The following is a 12,013-nucleotide window of genomic DNA, read 5'->3' as shown; positions in this document are numbered from 1 at the left end:
TGAGTGAAACTATATTTAGCAGCAGTTCATTGATGATATTAATATCATTATTCCTTCATTTGATTCAAATGACAGTTGAATGCTGCATATAAATGTTGAGAGAAGTCAGCAATCACATACTGTTGTGAACAGAAGCTCTGCTGATCATGTCCATGCTGCAGTTTTTTGTCTCACTAATCACTAGTGCTCCAAATACATGAAAAACTCAATTGCCAAGAAGAAATGGTAAAACGAGAACCACTCGAATAGAACGAGAAAGAAAACGAGATTGGGCATGTTCTTAGTCCAGCATCATGGTACTAGGTTTTGGATCAGCAAGATTCAGGTGTATCTTCTTCAATCATCCCATCATGCACAAATCTCATAAGCATCAACATCTTATCTCCAAATTCATACTCATAGGCCATTATACAGGATCACGAGGGACTAAACAAAGCAATGACTGGTGAAGGTGATCTATATTTTCGAAGGCAGAAATCTCATAGTGCTCCTTAATTGGAGCAAAATATTTCCTTCAACACTTATCAACATCATCTTATCTTAGTTATCAGCTACAGTTCACAACATTAGTACTAGCTGCAAGAAAACAAGTCATTATGTAATGGTTTTCCAACTTCATCCCAACATCTATAGCAGGTTTTAACCAATCAACTCCATTACTACACATTACACACTAGCATAAAAGATTACCAATATCATTCTTTATGACTCGATTACCACACCACCAAACCACAAGAGGAAGGTAGAAAAGATAAAAACCCTTCAACAAATATTTACCCCTCTTGACTTGATGATAAACCTGCCTTAATTAGTAATGAATTGGTGTTTCAATCAACATTGATCATTCTGACTCCATTCATCAACTAACAACCAAAAGCAAGAAAGCTTTACTTAAGTCAGTTATTAATATCTAAAACCAACCCCCAAATTTCAGCTCACCAATTAATTACTCACTCTACTTTTTATCGCTCACGATATTTATCAAATCGAACAAACTCTTAGAATCAGAGATACAATTGAAGAATTCAATTCACACTTATGGCTACATAAAAACCCATCAAGAAAACACAACCAAACACTTTAATATCTATAAATGACTAATATATAGCGTTTCTTCACAATAACTACAGTTGCCCGATTTCTTACTGAATGATCAAAAAACCCTTTTCGAATTATTACGAGAGTAGTAAATGCAAAAAGATTCAATTTTTATGCCATCTTTCAACTACTAAATCTACCACAGCAATCTGCTGTTCCATGAAACACCAGAAAATTAACCTTACATAAAAAAATAATGCCGTGCATTTAAAATGATGGCAAAATAAAGCTTTTAGAAAAAACAAAACTTACTCTAATTGAAGGAAACAGCCATTATTATTGTAATCTGCTAGTTTGGCGCCGTTTCATTTATGACACAAATACATGTTTTTATTCGTGGGCTTCTACGATATTTATGTTTATTTGCAAGAATGCCTCCGGTTTGTCTGATATATAAAATGTTACTCCATATTTGCATATTTTAAATGCCAAATTTTCTTCTTTTCTTTTCTTGAAAAAACATACAGAGACATTTGTTATGAGCAGATTAAGTAATTTATCACTTCAAATTCTCAAAGTAAAAGGGATAATTTAGTCGAAGAAATTGAGAATCTTGAATGCATTAGTGCGGAAATAGCGATTAAAGATTTGTGTTTGTAAAGTTCTTAATTTGATAATGCAAAACAAAATTAATTTAGCATAATTTTGAGAGCTAGGGGGTCAGGTTTCTCTGGAATTTTAATGAAATGGTTTTAATTTTGGACCTAGTCTAACCGAAAATATAGTTTTTCATTTAATGTGGTTCATATCTGTGGCTTTTCTGTGCAAATATAGGTGTTTCACATTGAAAGATACTACTTAACTGATTATTAAGTTGCTTGTATTTAATCGTATTTAATGAAATTAAAATCTTTTAAATTTCCGTTACATCGCATCAAGTTAATCCGGGCCACCTCTTTTATGAGTTTATCAAATATTAATTTCATCACATTTTAGTCAAATTGCTTATAATGGCTTTGAAGCCCCTATTTTTTCCCGAATGACGCAATATATAAGGTGCAAATATAGTGTTATAATAAATGTCATATAACATAAAATTATACTTACCAAAAAAGATTAATAAGTGTATACCTTTAATTATATTTCTTAATTTAAAGATGAACTGGAGAAGAAATGAAGATAATGCATTTAGTTCTAATATACTCCTATTAAAGATATGAGCATATTAATTGAAAGTTTAACTTAATTAATTTCACTCTAAAATTTCACAATACGAGGGGATAAGATTTTTTTTATATAATATGACACTTATTTAAAGATGGAGAGAATATATGTATATATCCTTTAATAGCATTATAGAAATATAAAAATCATACTATAATAATAAAATAAATGCAGTATCAAGAATTTTGAGGACAATAATATCGAAGCTCAGCAATCTCTATCTCCCAAAAACAACCGGTAAGAAAGTAGATTGTATACGAGTCGATATAATTAATATTAATTGCTACCTAGCTGCATATGTATATATGCACTCATATAATTAATTAATTGTGTCGTGTCCAAAAAAGTGCTAGGCAGATCTAGTGATAAATGCAAAATGTCCTCCAATAAATTTAGCTCTTTAGGTGGTAATTTTTGTTAAGGTTTGATTCAATATTCATTTAAAATAATTTTAGGGTTAAGGTGCAGATAAGCCCCCGTAATGTAGGCCCCTATAGCGTATTGCTCCTCATACTCACTGTGTGTGCAAATTAGCCCCTAAAGTTCAAAAAATCGTACATTTAAACCCCTCTGACCAAACGCCGTCAGTCAACGTTAGTGATTTTATTTTTTATTTTTTTAATTCGAATTGTGGGGCCCGCCTTCCTTTCTTCTTCTTCTCTAGACTTCACTCTCTCTTTCTAAAAAACTCTCGCCAGAAATCTTATCTCTTCTCCGCCGCCGCGGCGCAGCCGCTTACGGTGGCATGTTCAGCAGGAGGCTGTCGGCGGGATACGAGTCGGAACAGCAACTACGATTGCTCTCGCAGTCGCTAGGGCACCACGACGCCTCTGGCACCCCCTTCGGCCTCCACACGGAGCTGCAGAAGCTCTCCGCCTAAGAAATCATGGACGCCAAGGCGCTGGCCGCGTCCAAGAGCCACAGCGATGCGAAGAGGCGGCGGAGAGAGAGAATCAACAATCATCTTGCTAAGCTGAGAAGCTTGCTCCCCAACACAACCAAAGGAAGCACACTATTCTTGTTGCATACACTATCACCCCCACGCCTACCCAAAATTTTGATCCAGTTCCCAAGAATCAAAACCTAAAAAATATATATGTTGATTAATGTTGCAGACGGAGAGTGACGAATGTGCTCTTGACCAGCGGCGGAGATGGAAGCGAGGGTGTTGGCGGGGTGGGTCTTGTAGGTGACGGCGGCGGACTTACGGATGTCGTCGTCGTCGGTGAGTGGAGCTTTAGCATCAAAAATTTGGTTGAAATCTGCTGAGAAAGATGACTGCTAAGGAAGAAGAAGAAAAAAAGGAATATGCAGAAAAAATTGCAGGTGGGCTCCACAATTCGAATTAAAAAAAAATCATTAACGTTGACTGACGGCGTTTGGTCAGAGGGGTTTAAGTGTACGATTTTTTAAACTTTAGGGGCTAATTTGCACACACAGTGAGTATGGGGAGCAATACGCTATAAGGGCCTACACTACAAGGGCCTATCTGCACCTTAACCCATAATTTTAATAAGTTGAGTACTTTTTAGGCCATTAATTTGATTATTACTTTATTGTTTCTAAATCCAATTTATTTAGCTACTTCAATTTGATTTTCTTTTATTGTGTAGCTACTTCAATATAATTCGAGATAATCCTATACTAAATAATAGAGGTTATATAGTAAGGTTAATTAGGTGGAGTACAGATCTATCTAATTTGGTTTAACTCTAATTAAGACACAAGCGAGAGGACTTCTACCAATGAATTGAAGGATTAAACTCAATTGCTTTAATATTTTTACTAGTAAGTGACCCGTCGAAATTCGACGGGATCTATATATGTTTATGAAATTATTAATACATTTTTTATTTCAAGAATTATTTTTCACAAAATAGAGAATTTAATAGAATTATTTTAAAGTAAAAAAAGTTATAATATATTTATTTGAAATTGACCTAATTTAAATGTCTTATAAAATTTACATGTAAGCAGAGTTTCGATCCAAAAAATATTAAATGAGAAATTGAAACAATTATTTGAAACATATCTATATTCACTACAAAAAAGCGCGTATTTACCGGCGACAACTACCGGCGGCGATTTTGCCGTCGGTAGATAACGGCGGCAAGGCGGCGGCATTGCAGGCGACCCGAAATTTCGAAATTACCGGCCAGTTACCGACGGCAAACTCGCCGCCGGTATGTAACGGCGGCGTCGCCGCCGTTAATGTTAAAATACGCATTATTTAATTAAATTTATAGACTTAGCGGCGGTAAAATCCCCGTCGCTAGATAGCGGCGGCATTTGCCGTCGGTAACCTTTAAAATATAGGGCAGCGGGTTTGCCCATTTTTTCAGTATCTGCGCCGCAACCAACCCCCCCACGCGAACACAAACTACCCCCCCCAGCCCCTCCCCTGCTGCTGCTGCCCTTCCTTCGCCGCCGCCTCCGCCGCCGCCGACCGCCGCCGCCGACGCAGCAGGTATCTCTCTCTCTCTCTCTCTCTCTCTCTAGATCTATATATATATATATATATATATCTAATTAATTTTAATTATATATATATAATTATATAATTTCACTTATATTATTTATTGTAGTTCGACGACCTCGTTTCACCGCCTTCTTCACGACACCCACCGGAAACCACCACCGTACGCTCTCTAATTTATTTATTTAATTATTTAATTATGAATTTATTTATGTATTTAATTATATATTAATTAAATAGATTTAATTATTTGTTATATATAGTTAATTAATTTATAATAGATTTTGTTTATAATTAAATTATATGAAGCATGATTAATTTTAAATTATATTAATCCATTTAATATATGATGTTGTTAGTTTAATTTTAAATTATGAAGCATGATTAATTTTAAATTATATTAATTTTAATCAATTAGTTTAAGTTGTTTGTTAGAATAATTTATATATGTTGGATAATTTTGTTAAATTCAATGTTATGTGCTATTATGCCTACTCACACAAGTGTAGGCATTGAACAACCACTTCTCCTTCATCCCCTCGGTGGAGTCGTTGAGATTGAAGATGACGATGAAGCAGAAGACGATGATTCCCCGTTGACATCTAACGATAGTGATGATGATAGTAGTGATGCTTATGAATAAATGTAAATGCACATTTTGGTTGAATTTGATTGCAAATTTGTTATGTTTGTTAGTTACTGTTAATGTTACGTTTCGCTATATATTTGTTAATTTTATTGTATGCAACAGGCATCATGTCTACCTCTCGAGGTTTGTTGGGATTTGGGAGGCGATCTGGCGTTAATGCGCCAGAAGCTACAGCAGATACATCTGATGGGTCTGGGACGCATATTTCTGGGACTCCCGAGACTCCCAATGCTTCTAGTAGTTCACGGCCTAGAAGGCCTAGGGGCCCTACAGCTGCCGCTATCAGAGAGAGAGAGGTGAAGGCACCTGATGGGAGGACGGTATTTCAGAGGCATCCTGACACTGGGTAAGTACATTAGTTAAAATTACTGTTTCTCGTACACCATGATTAAGTGACAAAATTACTTGTACACAGTGTTTTGTTGGAGCCCACTGGCCTGTCCAAAGCTTGCACGTGCACATTTAAGATGTTTGAAAACACAGGCGGGTACACATGGAAGTTGACGCCCCCGGCGATGAAGGATAAATTTTTTGATGAATTACAGGTACAATTAAATTTATAATACATATAAATATATCATATTAAATTGTTAAAATGTTTGATATTAAATTAATTCTCTTTCTTTCAACAGAAAGAGTTTACGTGGAAGCCCGAGGATGAGCATGACGTGAGGATCATGTGGGAGACAAAAGCCCGCAAAAGGTACTCCGACATGATGAGCGACTACAAGACAACTCTCAAGCAGTGTATCAGCCAAGGGAGAGAGATGTCTAGGCCCGCCTGGATGACTCCCGATTTCTGGACTGGACTCCGGGATTACTGGCATCAGCCCGAGGTTGAGGCTGTTTCAACTCGAGCTCGTGCCAACCGGATGTCCGAGCCCGATGGGGAGGGTACAGGGATCAGTAGGCACGTGGGCGGGTCCCAGTCGACTCGTATCCTGCAGCAGTATATGGTATGTAATTAACAAATAATTAAGTATATAAATTAAATTAATATATTGACTAATATAACTTATTTATCTTATATAAATGCATATACAGAGCTTGGATCCTGGTACTCCCCAGGATGCACCGAACTATGCCACCTTCCTCCGCCTCCACACGTACGCCGACGGAAGTTATACGTCGGAGAGAGATGCTAGAATTGACGTAAGTGTTTAAGTTTATTCAAATATTTAGTGAATGTATTTATTTTCTAACAATTATGCATTGTTATGTATGTATTAGGCCGAGGTTCATCGACTGGCCGCTGCCACAGGACGACAGGAGCGGCTAGACGAGGTGTATTTGGAGGTGGTGCAAATTGATAGGTCACGGATCTACGGCGTCGGGAGTGCCGGGCAGAGTCAGGCTAGTAGGGGGTCTATCCGCAGCACGGGCACTTCTGCGGTGTCTCAGCAGCTTTATGAGACACGGATCTCCACGCTGGAGGAGCGATTGGCGGCAGAGCAAGCACAACGCCAACAGATAGAGGAGCGCATGGCGGCAGAGCAAGCAGAACGCCAACAGATGCAGGACCGCGTGGCTCAATTGGAGGCGTTTATGAGGATGTATAATGCTCCGCCACCTCCACACCCTGATGATGATGATGATGATGCTTAGACTTATGTTTATGTTTTCAAACAAAATTACATTTGCACTTTCTTTTCAAATTTATGTTTTATTGAACTATATATTTCAAGTGCTTTAATTATTAAAACTATAAATGTTTTATATATTTATGGCAATGATGATGATGATTGCATTTAACATAAACAAATAAATTCAAATCACATTATAATAACCAAATTAAAACACTTTTGGTGTATTCATGTTAAAAAAAAAAAAAAAAAAAAAAAATTAATTAATTAATTAATTAATTAATTAATTATTAAATATTAATTAAATATTTTACCGACGATAAAAATAAGGACCGAAACGAACTCGCTCACTAATTAACAACATATTTAAGGTATTATCTCCACATATTCAAAGATTATAATTATATGAGTGAGTATATAGCATTTAAATGAATTAATAGATGTAGATATATCAATAATACGAGTGTTCTGTACTGGTGATCACTCGAAAAGAATTTCAAAGTTAAGCGTGCTTGACACATAGCACAAGCAAGATGGGTGACCCACTGGGAAGTCGGGTCGCCGACTGAGAAGTTCGTCTAAAGTATGCAATACCGTATAAATACGGAAATAAATTGTGGATATACAATATACAATAAAATAAATAAATAAATAAATAAATAAATAAATAAATAAATAAAATAAAATAAAATAAAATAAAAAAATAAAATAAAAAATATTACCGTGGGCAAAACGCCGTCGGTAACTACCGACGGCAATTTCCCCTCGGTAAATACCCGGCCATCCTCCGGCGTGAAACCACCGGCCGGCGGTAGATTTTTACCGACGGCGATTCGCCGCCGCTAGTTAGCGGCGGTAATCGCCGTCGGTAGTTTTCCGGCCAGGTCAGCCGGAGTCCGGTGGCTCTCTACCGACGGCAAGATAGCCCTCGGTAACTAGCGGCGGTGTCTGCCGCCGCTATTTCTCCGGCTAGGCTCCGCCGTTTAACGGCGACAATTCCGGCGGCAGCGCCGCCGTTAACTGCCGACGGCGGATGTTCGCCGCCGTTATTGTCGTTGCCGACGAACCGTTTAGCGGCGGGAGATTGCCGCCGTTATCGCCGCCGGTAACACTATTTACCGGCGGCCGTCTTTTTTTACCGACGGCATTTAGCCGTCGGTAATCAGCGCTTTTTTTGTAGTGATTAGATGTCTGTAGTTGGAACCAATAATTAAAAAATAAGAAAAAAATAAATTAAATAATACTCCCTCTGTCCCAACGAAGACGCTACATATTCCTTTTTGGGTCGTCCCAACGAAGATGCTACATTTCTAAATATAACAAAATAAGGGATTTTAATTGCATAATTACAACTAATTAATCACTCCCTTATTACCTTCTCTCTCTTACTTTATCACTTTATTACATTATCTTTCCTACTTATTACTACTCTCTCCTACTTTATCACCTTATTACTCCCTCCGTCCCATTATTGAAGACACACTTTCCATATTGGGTTGTCCCATTAATAAAGACACATTTCTATTTTGGGTAAAAATTAGCTTCAAATTAAAATCTAATTAATCAAACCAAAATCTCTCTCATTTTTCATTTTCTTTGACTCTCACCCCTCGACCTCAATCAAACCAAAATTTCTCTCATTTCCCATTTTCTCTCACTCCTCGACTTCACAGGGAGTCGCCACCCCCATTACCGCCGCCTGCAACCTTAGGTCCCAAATCGCGGTCGCCACTTCCCCAAAATTTCGGCGACTGCACAACCACCTTCTTCGTCTCACTCTTCTCACCCCTTGACTCAACACAGAGGTCGCCACCCCCTACTGCCACGATTTGAAACCCTAGGCCCCAAATCGCAGTAGCCACTCTTCTTTTCCGGCGACTGCACAACCACCATCGTTCCCTAGCCACCTCATTTGTTTATCTCTCTTCTCGATTGAACAGCACACGACATTCCTTCGTACGCGAATCAACAGTGCGACAACAGCGAGAAGCCTTTGCCAACAGCGGCGTCTCCGGTACTCACTCATAGGGGTGAATATATTTTCCAGTTAAGGGGAAGAAATGAGTAAAGGATTGTTTGAAATTGGGGAATTAGGGATTAGATGAAATTGGGTTCGAGAATTTGGCTATCATTTCTCCATTCCCTGCCAATCATCTTCAATCTACTCTATCATAACCAATAATTTTATAATTTCATGGGGTTTTCTCTGTTACCAGAAATTTGACAGCCAATCATCTTCAGTCTACTCTATCAAAACCAATAATTTCATGGGGTCTTCTCTGTTACCGGAAATTTGACAGCATAAATGGGAGATCGATTTTTGAGTTTTCTTTTGGATTCAGTTGTGAGAGAGGAATAATAGGTTTATGAGGGCGATAGAAGGACATTGGTGTTGGTGGCCGGCGGCGATTCCGTCGAGGAAGTGAAGCGGTGCTGCGGTTGCGTATGATTACAGAGGAGAGAGAAAATTAATACCCTTTAAAATGCAGTCAATAGGATTTAAATATATTTAAAATCTACACTAAACTCCCTTTCTCTACTCAACACACTATTCAACTAAATATTTCTTAAAACTCATGGCATCCAATTTCATAAATTAGGAAATTATACAATTTATGAAGCATGTTTTGAATCTATGTACACATATTCATGTCATATTCGATTAAAAAATAATTTTATTGCTTGTCCTATTCCCAAACTCGTATAGTGATACCCGCTACCTAATGTTGTTTAAATTTATAAAAATTGACATTACAAAGTAAAATTAATAAATTTTTAAATGACACAAAAATTAAAATGGATAAAATACGTTTTTTGTCATCTTCTAGGAAACCCATTGTGTAGCATGCTTCCTTATAATTGTCTTTCAGATACATTTTTAAAATCATTGTAACACGTTATCATCTTAAGATAATATATTTTCTTATTGACGAAGGAACATAAAATATGCCTTTTGTGGCAAAACCTTTTTCTCTCTTTGTCCATTTAAATACTCTAATTTAAATTTGATCTATTTTTTAAATGCTATTGTAATTACAATTGCAAAATTTAAAAGCTAATACAACGATTTAAAGTCATATAATAAACAAAAAGTATATAAAATCATGTCATCAAATACTTCCATTACTTATAAATACTCAATTGCGTGGACAATTGATAAAATAATGTAATTTAGTGTTTAAAAAATTGAAAATAAAACTATGGTATACAAAATTTTAATTTAAATAATTACAAGGAAAGAAATTTCGCTTTATTCATTTAACTATGCTAATTTAGATTTGATCTATTTATACTAACTTTTTTTAAAAAAATAATTACATTTTTATTTATTTACAGAACTTAATTGTTGGCCAAATAAATATTAGCCAAATTAAATTTGTAATAAAAAGTAGAACCCCATGTACAAAGGCAATATCATCCAAGGGCGTCACCTGTAGAAGTTTTGTGTGTGATCATATTACAATTATTACAATTATTCGTGTAAGATATGTGAAATATTCTATTTTTCGTGTAAGAATATAAATAAAATTTTATTGATCAGTGGAATATTAGTATAATGTTTTTTAGATATTCAATAGTTTTTAGATATATAATGATTTTTAGATATTTAATAGTTTTTGGTTATGAGAATTGATTAAAAATTTAAAAAAATAAGAATGAATGAGAATTGAGAAAAATTAGAATGGAGTGATTATACGACGCCACGTAGGATAGAATTTATTTTGTTGAAATATTTATATAATGATTTTTTAGATATTTAGTTTTTAAATATATCATTACTTTTAGATTTTTAATGGGTTTTAGATATAGAAATTGATTAAAATCTAGAAAAAAAAAATAAAAATGAATGAGAATTGAGGAAAATTAGAATAGAGTGATTCTGTTACGCCACGTAGGATAGAGCTTATTTTGCTTTTATATATATATATAGATTAGGAATGCATGTGGTTCCTTTTTGCTAGTATTGATAATAATTTCCTACATGCAAGATTTGATAATCTCTATATATTTTCTAAAGTTTTCGTGTGAAGTTGGATCCTCTACCTCTATTGTATAATCATACAACTGTTGAAAATATAAACAAAGTCAGAAATAGCAGAAAAACAAAGTCAGAAATAGCAGCAAATTCAGTCAAAAGTTAACCAAAATCCCTGAAGATCGGCTACCTTGTATGACTTTGTAGCTCTTCAAAACGTACTCTTATACTATAAATCAGAGGATGATTGTAATGAGATACATCAAGTAATACAATAACAATCATTTGCTTCTCTTTATTTTTCTCTGCATTATGATATGCATTATGATAATACCATGTTTTAACATGGTATCAGAGCAGGTTTAATCCTTGGAACTCAGAAAAAAAAAAAAAAATCATTGTTCCAAATACCAAAAAAAAAAAAAAAAAAAAAACAAGGCAGCGCGCAATACCAAATTCAATTTCCCTCGCTGCATCAACTCCACCAAATCAATGGCAGTTGAAGCAAGGCATCTCAATCTCTTCCCACCACAACTCAACCAAGACAGAGAGTTGATGAACGCGATTACTCAGGGGTATACCGTTGCGGCCGCCGCCTACAACGCGCAGCAGATGCGGTTCCTCGGGATCCCCTCCGCCGAGGCATTGCCGGAAAATCATTTCTACCACCAGGCGGCAGCGGTGTGCGAGGCGAAGACCTCCGTCAACACCGACAGCGGCCTCACCTACAACTTCTCCACCCCATCTTCAACAGCAGATGTTGAACAGCAGCTGCAGCAGCGTGTTCACCCCAGATCTGCCGAAGCCGCCGTCCATCCCGAGGCCGCTGAGGCCGCCGTCCACAGATCTGCCGAGGCTGCCGTCCACCTAATGGAGAGCTCCATGGCCGGCAGCACCTCGCTCTCCAACCTCGAGGACGAGGTCAACAACCTCATTCAGCTGGTGGCTGCGAGGAAAACGGCGGTGGCCGGGAGAACAACGGCGGTGGCCGGGAGAGCAGCGGCTGTGGCCGCGTATCGGAAGCTCGCGGCTGGGCAGAATGGAAGGTGTGAGAGGGAGGCGCCTGG

At 37.0% G+C, this 12,013-nt stretch overlaps 1 long non-coding RNA gene across 1 annotated transcript; it reads right to left on the bottom strand.

Moving 5' to 3' along the window:
• LOC131000631 (uncharacterized) lies at positions 1 to 1,467 on the bottom strand. The gene is made up of 2 exons (XR_009093759.1): positions 1,351 to 1,467; positions 1 to 576 (listed from the first exon to the last, which is right to left on the bottom strand). It is a non-coding gene; the product is annotated as an uncharacterized LOC131000631 (long non-coding RNA).
• Between the last annotated feature and the right edge of the window lie 10,546 nt (positions 1,468 to 12,013).

Source organism: Salvia miltiorrhiza, chromosome 8 (assembly GCF_028751815.1).
Source record: "Salvia miltiorrhiza cultivar Shanhuang (shh) chromosome 8, IMPLAD_Smil_shh, whole genome shotgun sequence".
Taxonomy (NCBI): domain Eukaryota; kingdom Viridiplantae; phylum Streptophyta; class Magnoliopsida; order Lamiales; family Lamiaceae; genus Salvia; species Salvia miltiorrhiza.
Note: the sequence above shows the minus strand (reverse complement) of the source record. Positions and strands in the feature narration are given on the sequence as shown.